At 37.3% G+C, this 21,431-nt stretch overlaps 1 protein-coding gene across 3 annotated transcripts in view; it reads left to right on the top strand.

The window, feature by feature from the left end:
* Positions 1 to 9,940: 9,940 nt before the first annotated feature.
* The window catches only part of cica (capicua transcriptional repressor a), a 126,044-nt gene continuing 114,553 nt past the window's right edge, over positions 9,941 to 21,431 (top strand). For all 3 annotated transcript variants that reach the window (XM_020938015.2, XM_020938017.2, XM_020938016.2), the window contains exon 1: positions 9,941 to 10,126. The gene's annotated coding sequence lies outside the window, so the exon portion shown is untranslated. The remainder of the gene's footprint in view (positions 10,127 to 21,431) is intronic.

Here is a 21,431-nt window from a genome sequence, read left to right on the forward strand (position 1 = left end):
CACGTTAAAGAGCGAAGTATACAGCCTGTGTTTGTATATATATGTGTATGTGTGTGTGTGTGTGTTTGCGCGCGTCTGTGTGTGTATGTGTGTGTTTGTGCGCGTCTGTGTGTGTGTGTGAGTGCCAGCCTTCACGTATCTCCTGCTTATGTAACACCCGGGCATGTTCTGACTGAGCTGCTGTTCTTGTCTATGGACTTGCCTGCTAATGCGCGTGTTAGTTAGGCTCACTGCATTGGCGCAATACTAATCAGCCATAGCCCTCCTTCCCTCCGTATCATCGCCATTGAACAAATCTGCCATCTGCGCTCGTGTAGTCTTAAGATATATAGAAATTACAACCTCCTACTCCAAACCGAACACTGTCTCACTCCGCTCGTTTGCGCCGGGGGAAGCCACGCAGGTCCCATGCATGTTTCAGGACATTTATTTTTAAACATGACAAATTTTTAGCAGCGTTTTCCCTTTTTTGTAATGCAACTTTAATAGGGATTTCATTATTGCTCTAATTTACTGCAAGATTACTGTAATAAAAACAAATTCTTTTCTATACTGTATGAAATAAGAGCTTGTTTTGACAGTCAGACTTGAAGCAAAGCAGATCTATTGTGCTTGTGTCTGCTGTGTGGTTATAATCTATGGCAGGGGTCACCAAACTTTTTTCTCTGGGGGCCACATTATCGCTCCTGACTGTGACGGGGGCCGGGGTCGGGTCGGCCGTGTAACAGAATTGTTTGACCCTGACAGCGCAGATTATATTCTTTGAGAACCGCCGCACTTTCTTTACATTATCAGACAAACTGCACAGTCCTTACACTGAACAAAAAAAGAATCGGTCGTCCTCTGTTCTCTGAAAACTCGGCACTCTCTGTCAACTTTTCGTACTTTAACACTCACCATTTTGCTGTCCTTAACTGCACTACAGAACTCTGCATGTGCGTTGACTGTCACTGTTTGATCTCGAGCTTGTCACGTGACGAAAATTTGGCGGTAAATGTAAATACGTCATATAATCATTTAAATATAAATGTAAATACTTCATATGAATATAACTTTTAATGGAAAAAATCAACAAAATACAAGATGCAGATGTGTTATTATTTGCCAAAAAGTAATACAAAAAAATGGCCGTGATAACTTTTGAGGTTTGCCTCATAGGGCCGGTCAAAGGTAGCCTGATTCATCGGCTGGTTTCATTTCATTTCACTTCGTACAAACCCTCTGCCCTTGCAGCATTGGAATTTGTTCGCTCGACGGTAGGCTGGTACTTTTTATCATTTAACCAATTGCTGCTATTTGGTCGTGACATATGTAATGCGCTGCTAACTGGTATATTAAGCTTTTCCCAAATCCCATAGGAAGAAGGGCAATAACGTCTTTCCCCTTGATAAAATTCACCAAACATTCTCTTTGTTCCGGCTTTAAATCCTCAATCTTGGGAATCGTTGAATATTTGACTCTTCCCTGATTGGGTGGTGCCCAAACTCGCACTTCTGGGGTTTTTGGGAACCGTCTATTGTATTCTGATTTCTGACCTAGTTGCTGAAGAGAAATGAAATTGAGCAGAGGCACTAGGTGGTGCCAGCCTGGCTAGGTCAAAGGGGCGTGGAAGGTGAGATTCAGAATGCGGGCCTTAATTTGATGACCCCTGATCTATGGCACCCATTGATCATTATGTTATAATTTAGACATTTTAAATCACAATATTCATCTAAAACGACTTAAAAGAAACAAATCTGCTGACTTCTGCATTAGAAAACTGCAGTACCCAATGAGAGCTGACGTCACATCACAACAAAGAGCTGTGCAGCTGTCAGCACCTCCGATGGATAGCTGCACATCACACTAGAATCCTACGCATAACCAAGATTGAGAAAATAAACCGGAAAATAAAACGAAGAATGCCAGCAGCAGTAGAGCTGATCGGGGTCTTGAAAATAAGTGATTAAAGGTTGCTCAAACATGCACGAATCACTCCAAATCCAAGCCAGAGAGGGTAAATAAATGGTGAGGGGGAGCAACTATAATACGGTTAAAAGCTCTGTGAAGTCAATTTTGAATAATAGGTCTGCTTTTAAAATTTTCAGTGGCCTTTAAAAAATGAAAATCAGATACTAAGGCATAGTAAGACCAGTATTGAAAATAGATACTGAAAAAAGCATAAGCATGACCAAATTTGACCTTTCTGGATTAGTTTTTATGTAATCTTGAACTTTATAAACACCAGTTAGAAAAAACATGATAACTTAAAGAAAGGACTATTATTTAATGCTGAAAATTACATTCTATTGTCTTTATTTTTTTGTTTATCATTGTGAGTATCGAGACTTTTCCTTATACATAGGCAAAGGGGGGTGAAGTGTCTTGCCCAAGGACACAATGGGTACATTTACAGTAAATAGTAATTACCTCAGATTTTTGTCTGTGCCATGTTAGTTTGCCCCGTTCTGCGTGCTCAAGCTTGAGTGTGCACGCTAAGTTTGTTCTCATGATCAAATAATTTCCATGACTCTTCAATAATCTGATAACTCCAGAAATCAGATAAAGATCAGACTTCTAGTGCAGATATAAACATAGTCAGTGATTTATGTTGTCTGTTTAATTTTGACAGTATTAGTGATACTAAAATTTAAAACTTTCTTAAAATTCTGATACTAAGGACAGACTCAATACTCAATACAGATTCAGATACCATGATGATGATAATAAAAAACACTTTATTTAGACAATAGAATGTGATTTTCAACATTAAATCATAGTAAGGCTGTGCAATTAATTGAACTTTGACTGCGATTTCAATTTGTGTGTCACAAATTGAGCTTAACAAAGTTTATTTTGGGATATATTTGTATATGAATAAGTATATTTATTTATTTTTCTTAATATAGAGATTGTAGAACAGCTGGATATAGAGTTTATTTTGGATGCATTTATGTTTTTCTATGTCTTATTTCATGTTCAAAGTATATTTTATTCATTTTTTTGTTTTATACATCGCAAAACTGCTCTAAGGTACATATTTGTAGCCTATATTTGTTTTCAATTTGAAACTTTTGCGTAAATTATCAATCACAAAGTGTTTTTTTGAGCGCAAAATGCTGAATAAATGCAACGTTTGAATAATTGTGATTTCACTATTGGCCAAAATAATCTTGATAATGATTTTTTTCTATGATCGAGCAGCCCTAAATCATAGAACTTTCTTTTACATTCTCATGTGGTCTTATTTTTTTGTAATCCCTCAGTCTATGTGCTCTTATAGTTGTTCTGATTCAGCTCAAGATCATTCTTAAACTAGTCAGGTAAGCTTCATTTCTGTCCTGTGAATTTGAATTTTTCATATCGATACCTGCGAGAAATGAATATGGGCTTGTAGTTTCAATTCTAGTTTTAGTCTGATCTGATTTTGGATCTTTTGACATGCATAATCATAGAGAAATGCTGAAAAAATGCATCGTTTAAATAATCATGATTTCAGTATTGACCAAAATAATCTTGATAATGATTTTTTTTCTATAATCGTGCAGCCCTAAATCCCAGAACTTTCTTTTATATTCCCATGTGGTCTTATATTTTTGTAATCCCTCAGTTTGTGCTCTTATATTTGCTCAAAATCATTCTTAAACTATTCAGGTAAGCTTCATTTCTGTCCTGTGAATGTGAATTTTTCGTATCGATACCTGCGAGGAATGAGTATCTGCTTGTAGTTTCGATTCTAGTTTTAGTCTGATCTGATTTTGGATCATTTGACATGCATAATCATAGTTCTTTTTTATATATATATATCTAAAAGAGTGGTGTGTTTGTGTGCGTTTGAGCCTGTACCTGCTTGTATGTGGCGTGCCTGTGTAATTACTCTGAGCAGGGAGGCCCTCGGTGGATGTGGGTCACTGTCAGGAGCTCTAATCCTCTGCTAGGACTAACTTACTCTATGGGATTTCTCTCTTCCTGTTCAGGCCGAGCTGATGGCAACAAGCACGATGACCTCACCAGCGCGCGCACCTATTGGCCGGCACATAGCAACCCTCTCGGCCAATCGGGAGAGGCCCTGGGTGACGCGTGGGTCCCAGCGCGCGACGCGATTGGACGGGAGGCGGGACATGAGGGGAGGCAGTGTTTTCGGAGGCTCATCTGATTAGCTTGGAGGGAGGAAGAGAGGGAGAGAGGGAAGGAAAGAGGGAGGGAGGGAGAGAAAGAGAGAAGGAGAAAAGGAGGGAGAGAGAAGGAGAAAAAGAAAGTGAGAGGGAAGTAAAGAGGGAGAGAGAGAAGGTGAAAGGGAATGAGAGAAGGAGAAAGAGAGGAGGAAAAAGAAAGAGGGAGGGAGGAGAGGGAAGGAAAGGGTGAGGGTGGAAGAGAGAGGGAGAAAGAGAGAACGAGAAAAGAAAGAGAGGGAAGGAGGGAGAGAGAAAGAAGCCGAAAAAAGAGAAAGGGAGGGAGAGAGGGATGGAGAGAGAGAGAGAGAACGAGGAGAGGGAAGGAGAGAGGGAGAAAGGGAGTGAGAAAGGGAGAAAGAGAGAAGGAGAAAAGAAAGAGAGGGAAGGAGGGAGAGAGAGAGAAAGAAGCCGAAAAAAGAGAAAGGGAGGGAGAGAGGGATGGAGAGAGAGAGAGGAGGAAGAGAGAGGGAGAATGGGAGAGCGAGAAGGAGAAAAAAGAGAGGGAGGGAGAGAGAAAGAAAGAAGGAGAAAAAGAAAGAGACAGAGAGAGAGACAGAGAGGGAGGCAGAGAGAAGGAAAGAGGGAGAAAGGGAGAGGGAGAGAGAGGGAGGAAGAGAGAGAGGGAGTGAAAGAAAAGGAGAAAAAGAAAGAGAGGGAGGGAGAGAGAGATAGAAGGAGAAAAAGAGAGGAAGGAGTGGGAGGGAGGGGGAGAGGGACTGAAGAAAATGAGAGAAGGAGAGAGAGAAAAGGGGAGACAGAGAGTGAGTGGAGGAGAGAGAAACAGAGGAGGGCAGAAAGAGAGAAAAGGAGAGAGAGAGAAAGAGTGGGAGAAAAAGAAAAGGAGAAAGGGAGAAAAAGACGGGGAGAAAAAGAAAAGGAGAAAGGGAGAAAAAGAAAAGGAGAGATGGTGAGAGGGAGCGGAGAAGAGAGGGAGTGAGGGAGAGAGAGAGAGAGAGAGGTGAGACTTTGGAAGTTTGTGTTTTTGAGCTTCCTGTTAAACTACCTGTGGCTCAGAGGGAATACTGGGAAAAGCAGATAAAGCAGAAAGAAGTGTCTAGACTTGTTCAGATTCTGCATTAACACGGAGAATTCAAAGTCTATTGTTTATAATATAGTTTTCTGATACCTGGCAGCCTCAAAAGAAACTCAAAATGTCCCACGCAAAATTGACTCTTGTGAGCTTTAAGCCGCGTTATAATGTTGTTTCTCCTCAAAAACACCCGGAGTGTTTTGTTTGAGTAACCCTTTATTATTAGTCTGTCTGTATCTCCAAAGTTCAGAACGCTCTGTTCCACCTTGTGATGTTGTGCAGCGCTAGTCTCAAGTTAACGGCTCCTTTTACCTTTTTGTTCAGTCGAAGTTGGCAATTTCAGGGCAGAAATTATCCAAATTATTGTAGTGGAAGTGTATGGGGCTGGAGCACTTCTAGTTATGTTTTTGATGAGGAGAAAATATTATAACTAAATCAGAACTTAATGTAATACGGCCTCTTTAAAGGTGCACTGTGTAACTTTTCTAGAGGAGGTTGTGCCACCTTCTCTTCTCCATAGAGATATTATTTATTGTTTTGTCTGGAATGTTCCACAGAAAAGCATAAAACGTATTTATACCCATGGAGACCAGCAGACAGCACCACCACGCCGTTACGGGTCAGATCTGTGGAAAGGCGACCCCACTCACAGTAAGCATGCATGTTTTTTTTGTACTTTTTTGGTACTTTTGGTCGAGAAAAACAACCGTAATGAAGCTAGATCTATTTTAAACTCATGTCATGGAACATTCTTGGCCAAAACTAGAACTTCTTCACATAGATAAGAACGTGGCATATCACCTCCACAGGAAAAGTTACACGGTGTTTCTTTTTTTACTGTCCTAAATGGCCACGCTCACCACATTTGCACTGGGTTGCCCTTCCCTCTCTTAATGACTACTACTATTGTATGAGTGACATCAATACTGCTAATTACTAAGTAGGCTTGTATTTATTACATAATATGGCAGCAGGCAGCAGAGCTCGCTGCAGAGGAACTGACACACTGTGCAATTAGGCCTGGACCCCCACACTGTAAGCTCCCCTAAAGACTGATGAGTATGTATACGTGTTTTATAACAGCTTTCAGGATGGCCTCAAATGCTGTCGCTCTTCACATCATCACAGCAGCAAAACTGTGACTAATCCTAAAACTAAACCAGGACTAAACCTAGAACTAAACCAGGGCTAAACAGGATTAAATCAGGATTAAACTATGAGTAGAATAGAACCAAAACAAGATTAAATTAGGTTCAAATCAGGACAAAACCATGTAAAAGTCTGAGTTTAAAGGGCCTATTTTATGTTATTTTCAGATCTATGTTCTAATGTTGTAGCCGGATTCATGACCTCGCAGCATTAGGATTCCTTCGCTCGACGGTAAGTGGGTACTTTTTTAATTCAACCAATCACTGCTATTTGGTCGTGATGTATGTAATGCGCCAAATCCCGCAGGAAGAAGGGCAATAACGTCTTTCCCCTTGATAAAATTCACCAAACATTCTCTTTGTTCCAGCTTTAAATCCTCGTTTCCATCACAGAATGTCTGTCTTCATCTACATCCTTCTCGACCGCTTTGTTTACTGTTGTTCTGTACCACAAAAGGGACCCAGACAGGCGCTTGAGTTTGACGTCATGGCTTCACAGCTCTTCACTGATTGGCCGGTGTCCAGTGTACAACTTCCGGGGTTCTTCGGTATTCTGATTCTGACGTATCGCTGGAAAGAAATGAAATTGAGCGGAGGCACTAGGTGGCACCAGCCTGGATAATAATGTCTGGAGTTGTGTTTTGTTTCATTCACGCATGTTTAACACGATAATCCTGTATATTTAGGATGAGTTCTCAAATGTAAAACACTCTCTTCCACCTTGTGATGTCATGTGGTTGTACAGGAAGTGCTCCACTGTGTTTTTAAACTCCATACACCTTCACTAGAATCATTTGGATTATTTCAGCCCTGGAATTGCCAATCTATACTGAACTAAAATTAAAAGTTGACTGTTAAAATGTTGAAAACTATCGCTTCATGACATCACGAGGTGTAACAGAGCATTTAGAATTTTGGAGATGTAGAAAGATTAATAATAAAGTGTTACTCAAACATGTGTGAATGAAACAAAACACAACTCCAGGCGTGGTTTGATGAAGTAACAATGTTCTAATATGGCTTAAATATGGCCTAAATGTGCAGGGTTTATGAGTTAAACATGTGTGAATGAAACAAAACACAACTCTGGGTCTGTTTTTGATGAGGAAACACTATAACCTAGATCAGTGTAATATGGGCCCTTTAATTACAGTTAGTCACCAGATATGAGCGTTTGGTTTATCGCTGTCGTGTTGAGCGTCAGGAAAACCCCCGGTACTTTCTGCAATGCTTTTCTAACCCATGATGCTGGTTAAACCAGGGCGAACCTAGAACTGCACCGTTGATGGGGAAATCAAAAATAAACTATATATAGTTCTGAAAAGTTTAAAGGCGCTTTGTGAAACTTTTCTGGTGGTGGATCCGTCAAATGCTTTTCTTCATGGAAATGTTATTGCTTTGTCCGGAATGTTTGACAGTTTGGTATTAAAGCTTTTTATCTTCATGGAGACCAAACCAGACTAACTTACAGGTCAGATCTGCGGAAAGGCGACCCCGCTCACAGTCAGAATGTCTGTTTTTGTGGGTATTTTTGAGCTATAAAAATATAAAATTGAATAAATGTAAAGTAGAGGTGTTTAATCTGATACTGTGGAACAAGCAGGTGACAGGTCCCTCCACCAGAAAAGTTACACAATGCGCCTTTAACCACACTTGTAAAACATTAATTATAACAAATTAAAAACAAATAATTATGTTTTAGAGAGAAAGCTTCCTCTGTGTTGAGGCTGTAGTGAAAATATGCAGTGAAACACTAGGTTTCCTGTAAACTTCAGCTTGGCCGGTTGCAGACATAGTTAGCATATTTGACATTTTGACTCAACTTGTAAAGCAGAACAAGTAAGAACTGCTTAAATATTTTGCTATACGAGGCCAACAAAGTAGATACATATATACAGGGTGACCACTTTTATTTGTCCTGTACAGTCATTTAGCCCCATGTACTTGTAGTGTATTTTACTTTTTCATTGATGCTACATGAATTATAACATATAAAGTGAGATTTTCATACATTATAGTCATTTTTATTGCAAAAAATCAAGACTTTTTGAGTTTACAGGTATTCAAAGTTGATATTTGCACCAATCTCTCGGTGTGTTAAAGTAACTGAATACATGTACCAAGAACACGTTACTTAGAATATTAATTTAGACTTAGACTTAATTGATCCACAAGGGAAATTACTTTGACTTTTGGATTTTTAGTGTTCTGTAACTGTATTCATTTGGTGGTATTTAGAATTAGCCAGGCTGGCGCCACCTAGTGCCTCCACTCAATTTTCATTTCTCTCCAACGACTAGGTCAGGATTTGGAATATATTATAGATGGTTCGCAAAAAAAACCCCCAAAAAAGTGCAAGTTCGGGCACCAGACAGTCAGCGAAGAGCCATACTTTCCCAAGATCGAGGATTTAAAACTGGAATGAAGAGAATGTTTGGTGAATTTTACCAAGGGGAAAGATGTTATTGCCCTTCTTCCTACGGGATTTGGGAAAAGCTTAATATAACATTTAGCCCCGTTAGCAGCACATTACATACGTCTTGACCAAATAGCAGCGATTGGTTAAATAAAAAAAGTACCCCCCCACCGTCAAGCGAATTAATCCTAATGCTGCGAGGTCAGACGGTTTCTATGAAGTGAAACCGGCTGATGAATCAGGCTTATTCAGAATACAGTAACTTTTCTAAATTCAAAGGAATGCATTATGGTATTTCATTGTGTCATTTTGGCGTCAAACTGCACATGATGCGAAAAATAGACAGCACAATAGACCGCTCCTGGTGATTTTTCCATCTCCAATGATTCATAGGAAATGCTTTGAAACAGTGAAACAAATACAAAACTGGTATTAATATTTTTAATCTTAGTCACTGTAATGTAAATGCAACTCGATGTAAAGGTATTCTAAGTATTCAGAATACATAATACACATTTTACACAGGTAAAACCAAAAAGTCACCCTGCAAATATACTAACTATTTTATTGTCACTTTAAAGCCACAGTATGTAACTTTTTACCCATTGATTGTGTTTATTGCGCTGAAAAAGCAGGTGTCTACTGTGAGCGTGCTTGCATTTCCACAAACCTGAGTCTTATTTGACCTGGAGGCCTTTCATTAAAATGTTTTTCCTTTGGCTATGATATTCCACGGTGTGTCATAAAACTAAACAAATCCATTTTCCATGTATTAAATATAGTTTTAATTGTCTGTTTCCATGGTTCGGTGCCACCTCCAGGAAAATTACACACTGTACCTTTAATGAACAATGAACCTAATGACTTTCTTTCTCCTTGTACATATATTTACATCCTATTGAGATGCGTGTGGAGCCTATAGACGCGTTTGCATGTGTTTATAGACTCAGACTAGACTCCTTCATTCCTCCACTGTGCCCGTGACCCCGCCTCCTGCGCGCTCCCCATTGGCCACCGCGTCCTCGCTCTCCTAACAGCTGTTCAGTGTTTTCCCACACTGCCATTGGCCAGACCGGGGTGTCAATCCGTTTTACTTTGACATGTGGCCCCTCCCGCGTCGGTGTTCCGCGGCGTTTCATTGGCTACTGTACGGGTCCGTGCGTCGCGATTGGCCGCACGGGCTGGTTGTCAAGGCTTCGGGGCTTCATTCACCATTTTGCGACTGTAGTGTAGAATGCACAGGGCAGTAGTTTTCCACCTTTTAAGTTGCTTTGCCGGAGAAACACGAACGGTCGCTGATTGGCAACTGCGCACGACTGGCCCCACTGCCCTATTTTACCCCGCGGAGTCATCAAACCACCGGTCTGAACCCGCTCCGGTGAGTATAGCCCCGGACAAATCTTTGCTCTCTGCAGCACTGCGGCTTGCGAGGCTTGTTGTGCTTTCGCCGAGCTCCGATGCTAATACATGTTTACCGTAGTCATAAACAGCACCAGCCCGGGGAGCAGTGGTCTTATTTACGCGTAAAAGAGTGGTCCGGACCGGGAACTCGCGGGTAGACTTGGTGTCATCTGCGTAAAAGGGAGCGGTGCGGCTAGACACTGAGGGCTTGAAACTTTTCCACTAGAAATAAATTCAACGCCATAACTGCCTTTGGACTTCCTACAACAACTGTTTTTTTTCTGCCTGCGTAGCACCAAGCAGCTACAACTCCCTAATGACATCTCTTTATCGCTACGTTTACATATGTCGCCCCACTCTCCGTGCGTAAACGTTGTTGAATATTAATGTTTGTGATGGGCTTCAGGGCCTAGTAGTCCATGGCCACCTCTTGATACACACACAGTATCATCTTGAGCATAAAACACTGCAAATCAACTCCGAGCGTGTCGTAAAGTTATCGCGTAAGCTCGGGCAACCTTTTTACGCAACTGTCACTTTTGGATGGGTGACGTTTATCGCGTTAGAGGACTTTGAAAGTGGATTGACAAAGTTACCGTGAGCTGCCCAGAGGATAGAACCAAGCATTACGCGGTATTACGGGTCAGCACGGCTCTTTAAGTGGTTACATGGCCGGGGACAGCGAGGTGGACAGGGGATTTCTTCTTCTAAGCGGCCTGTTTTCGTGCACCCGGGGCCTGGCCGGTCCCTGCACGCCACGGCCTGCAGTAGTGAAGTGCGTGGAGTAAAAACGGGTTGTAATCGCGGTACTACGACTACACGCACACGCAGCAAAAAAGTAGGTGACGACATCAGAGCTCGTAGTGTGCAATGTGTGTTCAGGCCTTAGTTAGATAAGTTAAGACACTTTTACAGCCGATAGACGAACTAATAAACCTAGAATCTACTATCTGTTTATGTATTTCTTACAACCTGACATGCACCTTGTGAACTGCAGATTAAGTTACGATAAAGTTCGTAAAATATTTTTGAATGGGCTATCTATAGGCGAGTTTGCTCTCAAATAATCGAGTTTGCTTGCAATACACTGATGCCAAAGCACTTTATGTTATTACTAATGCAACGGTGTAACGAGCTATTGATGTAACATATAGCAGCATCCGATGTCAAAAGATAATGTAGGTTTACTCTGGTCCTGTTACTGTATAAAGTACTCAAATTACTACAGCTCTCACTTTGAATCGTTAAAAAATACCCAATATATTTTAAGACATGAGTTCATGTTCCGGGTTTACAGATCAAGATGTCACTTCTTTGAATCAAACCGGAGAATATATATGTGTGCAGATCTAAGACAGTCCAAGTGTATTTTGATTTGTTAATCACAAAGGAAACTAAATCTGTATAAATAGATTGAATTGCAAAATAACATGTCATATTTATTGCTATTTCGAGACTTGAGGAACTTTACTATTTTATTGAGTAACTGAATAGACTGTAGTTCTAGTTTAAGCCCAGTTTAGTCCTGGTCTAGACTTGGTTTGATCCTCTTAGTCATAGTCCTGGTTTAGTTCTGGGTTTAGTAAAATAACGTCATATTTATTGCTATTTCAAGATGAGTAATTTGGTATATTCGATGCCTTTTGCTTTTTCACTGAATAGACTCATACGACTTAGGGTTCATGATGACTTAATCCTAGTTTAAGTCCAGTTTAGTCCTGATCTAGACTTGGTTTGGTCCTCATAATTCTGGGTTTAATAAAATAACATGTCACATTTATTGCTATTTCGAAACAAGTAATTTGTTGTTTTAGATGTTTTTTGCTGTTTCATTGAATAGACTCATACAATTTAAGGTTCACACTGGTTTAGTTCTAGTTTAAACCCAGTTTAGTCCTGATCTAGACTTGGTTTGGTCCTCATAATTCTGTGTTTAGTAAAATAACATATCATATTTATTACTATTTCAAGAGGAGTAATTTTGCTATTTCATTGAACAGACTTAAACGATTCAGGGTTCACGCTGGTTTAGTTCTAATTTAAGCCCAGTTTAGTCCTGATCTAGACTTGGTTTGATCCTCTTAGTCATAGTCCTGGTTTAGTTCTGTCATATTTATTGCTATTTCAAGGCTTGAGTAATTTAGTGTTTCAGATGTTTTTTGCTGTTTCATTGAATAGACTCATACGACTTATGGCTTCACGCTGGTTTAGTTCTATTTTAAGCCCAGTTTAGTCCTGATGTAGACTTGGTTTGACCCTCTTGTAGCCCTGGTTTAGTTCTGGGTTTAGTAAAAAAAGATGTCATATTTATTGCTTTTTCGAGACTTGAGTAATTTGGTGTATTTCATTCTATAGACTCATACGACTTAGGCTTCACACTGGTTTAGTTCTTAGTTTAAGACCAGTTTAGTCCTGATCTAGACTTAGTTTGGTCCTCATAATTCTGGGTTTAGTAAAATAACATTATCATATTTATTGCTACTTCGAGACGAGTCTTTTGTGGTATTAGATGCTTTTCGCTATTTCTTTGTATAGACTCATACAGTTTACACTGATTTAGTTCTAGTTTAAAACCAGTTTAGTCCTGACCTAGACTTGATTTGATCCTCTTAGTCATAGTCCTGGTTTAATTCTGGGTTTAGTAAAATCACAAATCATATTTATTGCTATTTTGAGACAAGTACTTTGTTGTATTAGATGCCTTTTACAGTTTCATTGAACAGACTCATACAATTTAAAGTTCACGCTGACTTAATCCTAGTTTAAGACCAGTTTAGTCCTGATCTAGACTTGGTTTGGTCCTCATAATTCTGGATTTATTAAAATAACATATCATATTTATTGCTATGTTGAGACTTGAGTAATTTTCGTGTTTTATTGAACAGACTCATACGATTTACACTGGTCTAGGTTCTAGTTTAAGCCCAGTTTAGTCCTGATGTAGACTTGGTTTGACCCTCTTACAGTCCTGGTTTAGTTCTGGGTTTAGTAAAATAACATGTCATATTTATTGCTATTTCGAGACTTGACTAATTTAGTGTATTTCATTGTATAGACTCATAGGATTTAGGGTTCACGCTGGTTTATTTTTAGTTTAAGCCCAGTAACAGTTTAGTCCTGATGTAGACTTGGTTTGACCCTCTTAGTCATAGTCCTGGTTTAGTTCTGGGTCAACTCTAGTTCAAGTTTAGTCCCAGTGCTGTGTGTGTGTATGTGTGTGTGTGATAATGCTACTTAATACAGGTCCTAATATAGTGTAACATGTAGTAATTGTCATCATTTCTAGTTTCATTATCGAGAAAACTGTTGTTACTCATTTACTCATGGGAATTTGACTATATATAAAACATTATACGCAACATGACTAAACAGATTGGCCACTCTGCTCATTGTAACGTGAATAAAGGGACAGATCAGACCATGAAGCAGAAGTATCCACAAAAATAGTGCACTAAATGTACAGTATTGTTAATTATTGCTGCATAAATAAATAGCAGAACGCGATTAGTTTGTGTCATTTTAGTTCGTAATGCAACTTTCTACGGCTCAAATTTGATCATATTGTAGAAGAAATAACTAAAATCTAACACTACAACAAAGAAAGAAGTCCCCACGATAAATATTCATCCCCAAAATATTGGATTTCTTTTGTAAAATACTGAATGTCGATGTGTAAAATAGTATAATATAGAAGTATCTGTCATTATTTGTAGTTTCATTTTTGGGGAAGCTGTTGTAGTGGTGGAAGAAGTTTTGTTTTTTTTAAATAAAAGTACAAATACAGAAGCAGAAAATACTCAAATAAATGTAAAAGTATCACATGAGAAAATCTACTTAAGTAAAAGTATGAAATTAGCTGTTTAAAAATGTACTTAAAGAGTAAAAAGTACAAGTATTTCACACAGAATTTGAGATCTAATAAAGCTTCAAATGTAGTGATTTTAATTTGGATTTTTGCTGAATTTTGTTCAGTAGAAACAACTGAATCTGTCTTTTTTTGTGCTTTTTTTTTTGCTCAAACTATGGTGAATGTGTTAAAAATAAACCCTCAGACAATAATGAAAATACTTTTACTTTTCAGTCCTGGTCAAAATACAGATACTGGAGCAAAACATACTCAAGTAGAGGTAGAAGTATCACATGAGAAAATCTAATCTTGTGATTTTCATTTTGATTTTTGCTGAATTTTCTTCAGTAAATTGAAATTGAATCTGTCTTTTTTTGTGCTTTTTTTTTTTTTTTGCTCAAACTATGATGAATGTGTTAAAAATAAACCCTCAGACAATAATGAAAATTCTATTACTTTTCAGTCCTGGTCCAAATACAGATACTGGAGCAAAAAATACTCGAGTAGAAGTATCACATGAGAAAATCTAATCTTGTGATTTTCATTTTGATTTTTGCTGAATTTGTTTTTTTATTTTATTTTTTTTTAGTTGAGTTTATTTTTTTTTTTTTGCTCAAACTGTGAATGTGTTAATAATAATGAAAATACTTTTACTTTTCAATCCTGGTCAAAAATGTAGTGGAGCAGAAAGTACAGATACCCGCTCTCAAATGTGGTGCAGTAAAAGTAAAAAATATCCACTTTAAATCTACTTAAATAAAGAACAGATACCTCAAATTTATTCTTAAATACAGTACTACATTTAGTTTGTTATGTTCCACCACTGTTACTATACTATTGTTTACTCAGTTACTCATGGGATTCTGACTAAATATTTCTTATAACATTACACCCAACATGACTAAACAAATACTACTACTACTACTTTACTCATTGTAATGTGAATAACGGGATAGATCAGACCACAAAGCAGAATTATTCACAAAAATAGTACAATTTTGTTAAACATTGTCCTGCTGTATGAATAAAAAAACAACAGAATGCAAAATGTGTTCTCCTTTGTATAAAATATTTAAGGATAAGTCAAAATAGTAATTATGTAATCCCAATTTTAATGCAGTGTGTGTGTGTAATGCTACTTTATAGTTGTGTAATATAGTATAATGTTGTTCTTGTTCTTGCTGTTCTTGTTGTTCTTGTCGTTCTTGTTTATTTCGAACATGCAACAGTAGAAAGACGTAATAAAACACACATGACACTCAAAGACGCTTCACATAGACCAAGACAGACACAAACACAAACATAACAAAACAAAAAGCATAAAAAAACAACCAATGATCAGGATTTGCAGTCTTTATATACGAGGAATTACGTGCGTTTTTGAAAAAGAAGTGGGTGGAAGTATAAACTATGCATTCCTTTTGCTTAGAATTTGATCAAAACATGTACAATTCACTTTTTTTTCTTAAACATTATTCATCTATTAAACATATACGTAGAATATATTTACCCTTTTGCATTACTTAGCATCTCCATCTCTTTCAAATCTCACAAATACAGAAGTGATAAATCATCTTTTCTAAGTTTAATTATTGCGAATTCTGTTGCTCATTTAATCTTGTGACTGTACATTTCTTCAAACATTATACTCAATGTGATTAAACAGGCCGGCTTCTTTACTCATTGTAATGTGAGTAAAGGGACGGCACAGTCTTCCCTAGTGGAGCGTGGAGGATGTTTTGTACAGAGAGTAGAACAAAATGTAGCTCTAACACGCTTACAGTGCAGTTTGCGTCGTTCTTTCGTCAACAGTGTGAGCGATATCACGAACAGAAACTGCTACAAGTGTATAAAAGGCAATAGTCGTGTTTAGGTTTCAAAATGAATGTGTAATAATTGCTTAAAGTGGACCTATTATGCAAAAGTGTGCAGCCATGTTATACTACTTTCCACTCGTCATTTATTTACCGAAAGTTGTACTTGGAGCAATTTTTAATCACTTATTTTCAAGAGGCCATTTTGCAGATCAACTCCAGTTTTCACCTTCGCCCTTTTACTCCCACAGTTCTGTACTTTCTTCATTCTATAATTGTATTTTTATTTTATTTTCTTATAACTAGGGGTGTAACGATATCCAAATCTCACGGTACGATATTTATTGTGATATTTTGGAGAGGCTGATATAACTGTAGATGGGACGCGTTTCTGCTTTTAAAATACCTTGACAAGATTTTGGTGTGAGTTATTTCCGTCATAATCTCAAGAATTCAAGTAAAAACATATTTCTTTGTGTTGTTTGCACTGAAATGAATCATGGGAAATGCTGTTCCAGAGGTTTATAAGCTGTTGCTACTGTAAAATCATGCATTTAAGGAAAGAAAGTTAATTAATTTGATATATTGTGGCAGCTCACGATATTATTGTGAGACTTTTGACGATACGATATCACAATATTTCTGTTATTGTTACATCTCTAATTATAACTATATATCAGACAGAAGCGCAATACAGGGTTCCCACGGTCATGGAAACCCTGGAAAAGTCATGGGAATTGAAAATGTCATTTTCCAGGCCAGGTTTCTGTAAATTCAATTAAAGTTTTGGAAAAATCATGGAATTTTAGTACCTCTTTCATGCAACTACAGCGTTCTGTTAAGTTCTAATGAGGCTGTTATGATTATTTCCGAAACGTATGCGTCTTTTGTTTAAAAGAGACGACAATAAATGCACTGACAGGATTTTGAATGTTAAAAAACTATAAAACCAAACCATAAGGTGAATGGAAAGGGTTAACATTTCATATTTAGCCCTAAAAGTCTGATGAATTCTACATGTACGGTGCCGTAAAGTTTAGGTCATGAAAAAGTCATGGAAAAGTTTTGAAATTTTGTCAGTGAAAAAGAGTGGGAACCCTGACCATTAGGTGTACAATACATTTTCGTTTCTTTTTTTTTTTTTTTTTTTGTCTTTCAATAATTGTCCTATCACTTTTCCATTAGACCTGCGTTAAACAAACTGGGTTCTTAGTGTCTCATGGCAACCTACTCAAATATTTGGAAAACCAAACACAATAAGATTCATTGTATAGTTGCAGAAGAATAAATATTAAAGATCCTATATTAGACAGAAATTGACTCTTGTGAGCTTCTGGCCAAGTTATAATCTCATTAAAACAGACCTGGAGTTGTGTTTTGTTTCGTTCACACACGTTTGAGTAATCCTTTATCATTAGTCTGTCTACATCTCCAAAGCTCAAACCGTTCAGTTCCACCTTGTGATGTCACGAAGAGGTAGTTTTCAAGTTAACATTGACCTTTTATTTTTAGTTCAGTAGAGATTGTCGATCGCAGCGCTGAAATTATCCATATGATTCTAGTGAAGGTGAGTTTAAAAACATAGTGGAGCACTTCCTGTATCACCGCATGACATCACAAGGTGGGAACAAGTGTTTTCTGTTCAAGGAATGAACTCCTAACTGTAGTAACAATAGTGCAATAGTATTTGTAAGTATTCGTATGGAGCAGTTGGTAGTAGTAGTTGTTGTAGTTGTAGTAACATCAGTAATTACAGTAGTAACAGTAGTAACAATTCAATATCTAGTTAAATAGGAGTAGTTGTAGTAGTAGTAGTAGTAGAAGTGATGTTGTACTAACAGTAGTAGTCACAGTGCAATTTCTAGTTTAATAGTATTAGTTATAGTAGTTGTAGTAGTAACAGTAGTAACAGTAGTAACAATACAATATCTAGTTTAATAGTTAAATAATAGTAGTAGTAGTAGTAGTATTAGTAGTAGTAGTAGTTGAGATGTAGTACTAACAGTAGTAGTAACAGTAGTAACAATACAATATCTAGTTTAATAATTTAATAGTTTAGTAGTAGTAGTAGTAGTAGAAGTAGATGTAGTACTGACATTAGTACTAGCAGTAGTGACCATACAATATCTAGTTTAGTAGTAGTAGTAGTAGTAGTAGTAGTAGTAGTAGTAAATGTAGTAACAGTAGTAACAATGCAATATGTCATTTAATAGTAGTAGTAAATGTAGTAGTAATAGTAACGAGTGTTTTTGTTTGAGAGAAGAACTTCCTTACGCCTAAATATTAAGTTTGTGTGTAAAACGTGTGTGAAAGAAACAAAACACAACTCCAGGTCTGTTTGTGACGAATAAACATTATAACAGATCAGAAAATTAAAAAAATGGGCATAAAATTGACCCTTTAAAAATTATTTTGTTAGAATTGACTTGATCATATATGGACTATACATTGCTATTGTACTATTCACATACTGTATCAGATAGTTGAGCCTCTTGACCTTTTAAGGGCACATCATTTTAATTTTATAGAGTGCTGGAGTGGTTGTGTAGCTCTGATATGAGTGTATTAGGCCTGTTTTATTGACATTGGCCTGGAGCATGTCTATATCTCCCCTGTTCACTTTATAGGGGCTGTTGTAATTTATTGGTTACATAAATTAGCATAACCACAATCTCTCTGAGTGGAGCCCGTGTGTGTGTGTTTCCATGTTATTGACAGGTCATTTCAGAATTGGTCATCGTCATTTTTTTATGTTTAGGAATAAAAAATGCATTAATAGTAATAGAAGCATGTGTTAGAATGGATTTTGAAGTAGTACTCAGTTTTGTTACTTAAGTGAAAGTACAAATACCAGGGAAAAGAAAAATTCAAGAAAAGTACCACATGAATTAGAAGTATTAATGTACATGTTTAAAAATGTACTTAAAGAGTAAAAAGTAAAAGTATTTTGCACAGATTTTGAGGTCTAATAAAGCTTAAAATGTAGTGATTTTGATACAAATTTATGCTGAATTTTGTTCAACAGAAACAATTAAATGTATGTATTTTTTTATTTGTATATTTTTGTTTGCTCAAACTACAAATGTGTCTTTTTAGCAGGTCTCTAACAATAAAAAAAAAACTTTTACTTTTCAGGCAATTTCAAATATGTAGTGGACTAGAAAGGACAGATACTGCTCTCAAATATAGTGAAGTAAAAGTAAAAAGTACCCACTTTAAAATGTACTGTACCTAAAATGTATACTTAAGTACAGTACTTTACTCATTTTTACTTTATTACATTTCACCTGTGACAAAACGAGATTTTGTAGAGAATAGGGGAGTGCAAAAATATTAAAATATCGGTATATTGTATCGTTTAATGTGGTGATACAGTATTGACATCGTGGGCTGCTGTATCGATATATTGCCAAGAATAATTTTTTGTATATTTTACTAAATTATTTTGTTACAGTGCTACAGTTTTGCTGCTTGAAACTCATTTATGCAACACATTTGACATATTTACTGTTTTGATGATTAAAATGTGCGTTTTTCTTATTCAGTTTGCACAAGAAGCGGTTTAACAAAGACTTTTAGAGCCTGTCCACATGACAACGTTTTTGGTCCAAACGGTGAAGTTTCTATTCGTTTTGGCCTTTCGTCCACATGGAGCCGGCGTTTTGGGTGGGCGAAAGCTGTGTTTTTTGAGAACGGGTTCCAGAGTGGAGAAATCTGAAAATGCTGGATTTGTGTTGTCATGTAGACAAGCAAACCGCAGCTTTTGGAAAACTATGATGTAGCGACCTTCACATCGCCAGGATCCTCTGATGCAGTGAAGGCTGCAGCCCTTGAAGTAGCCTCTGTGGACCGTAAGAGCTTTTCCAAAATGTGACCGGTGTAGCTTACGGAGCCGCTCCTGTCGCCCGGCAACCGAGACACGCTGTTAGTGCTAATGTTAACAACACGAACCACACAAATTACACGCACGATTAAAGATTACGCACGAATAATTAAACTGTTGGATTGAATTGGATTTGAAGTTATTCTGATAATTCTCATTCAAATCTTATGGCTTAAAACAAAAACTTCTGTTTAATCTTTGCAAAACAAAATGGCTATATTTCTGGGATACTTTTAAAATAGGCTAAATTACCTTAAAGTTTAAAAACCGGTGATGAGCTCACTGTATCGTGATATGTATCGTATCGTATCATATCCTGTGCATCGAGGTATGTATCGTATCGGCAACTAGTAGACAATGTGCAAAAAAGTTCAATGTTCACTGTTTTCAGTTGTTTTCAGTTGTTCATTTGCTTGTCTCCATAAAAATGTTACTTATTTCCCTTTAATGTTAAACAGTATGGCACAGTATACTGTACATCTCCATGGTTACAAGCAAGTGACACCACCTGGCCAGGTTACAGGTCAGATCTGTGGAAAGCTGAGCCTGCACACGATAAGAATTTTCCACGTGCATGTATTTTTAGCAAACAAATACAAGATAAACCAGTCTAATGCCATACTGTGGGACATTCCTTGCAGTACAGTAACATCTTCGTAGAGACAAGCAACTGGCAGAACCTAGACTAGAAAATGTAGATAGTCCAGTTTTAAAATAGTTTCCATAAATTATTAGTAAAGTAAACGAATAAAAGGTAAATACATAGTTAAGTAGATTCCAAGATAGATTAAAAACATGTGTAATATTTAACGGCGCTCTGAACTATTTTGTACTTATGGCCTTCATCTTCTTTTTCTACTATTACCAGCCCAAACTAGGTTACAATTTCCACCCTGCTTTTTTCCTGTTTCAAAGCGATCGTCCGTATATTGCAGCTCTCCTCTTGTAGGTCACCTCTGTGCAGTTTGATATAGTGTCAGTAATTACAGCGAGCCTTCACCTCTCCTCCTGCCTGACCCCGTTTCTCACCTGACGTGACATAGATCAGCCCTGTTTACGGCCCGGGCCATAGGGGAAGGTAAACACAAGTATTCAAATATTATCCTGGGACGTGTTGTACTACGCTGTGCTGTATATGTATTCAAGCGTTATTTCATCAGACACGGATCTTGCAAAACACACAAAGACCCAATAGTACAATAACAATAGTGCTAGAGTAGTTTAAGTATTTGTAAGGAGGAGGAGTTGTAGTAGTAGTTGTTGTAGTAGTATTAGTAATAACGGTAGTACCAGTAGTAACAATATAATATCTAGTTTAATAATAGTAGTAGTAGTGGTGGTAGTGGTAGTAGTAGTAGTTAAGATGTAGTACTAATAGTAGTAGTAACAGTAGTAAGAATACTATATCTAGTTTAATAGTAGTAGTAATATTAATAATAACAGTAGTAACAGTAGTAATAATGCAATATCTAGTTTAATAGTTTAGTTGTAGTAGTAGTAGTAGTAGTAGTAACAGTAGTAACAATGCAATGTATAGTTTAATAGTAGTAGCAGTTGTAGTAGTTGTAGCAGTAACGGTAGTAGTAGTAGTTGAGATGTAGTACTGTAGTAGTAACAGTAGTGCCAATACAATATTTAGTTTAATAGTAGTAGTAGTTGTTGTAGTTGTAGTTGTAGTAGTAACAATAGTAGTAACAGTAGTAACAATACAATTATCTACTTTAATAGTAGTTGTACT

This window comes from Boleophthalmus pectinirostris, unplaced genomic scaffold (genome assembly GCF_026225935.1).
Source record: "Boleophthalmus pectinirostris isolate CB_2022bp ecotype Guang Dong unplaced genomic scaffold, ASM2622593v1 HiC_scaffold_21, whole genome shotgun sequence".
In the NCBI taxonomy this organism is placed as follows: domain Eukaryota; kingdom Metazoa; phylum Chordata; class Actinopteri; order Gobiiformes; family Gobiidae; genus Boleophthalmus; species Boleophthalmus pectinirostris.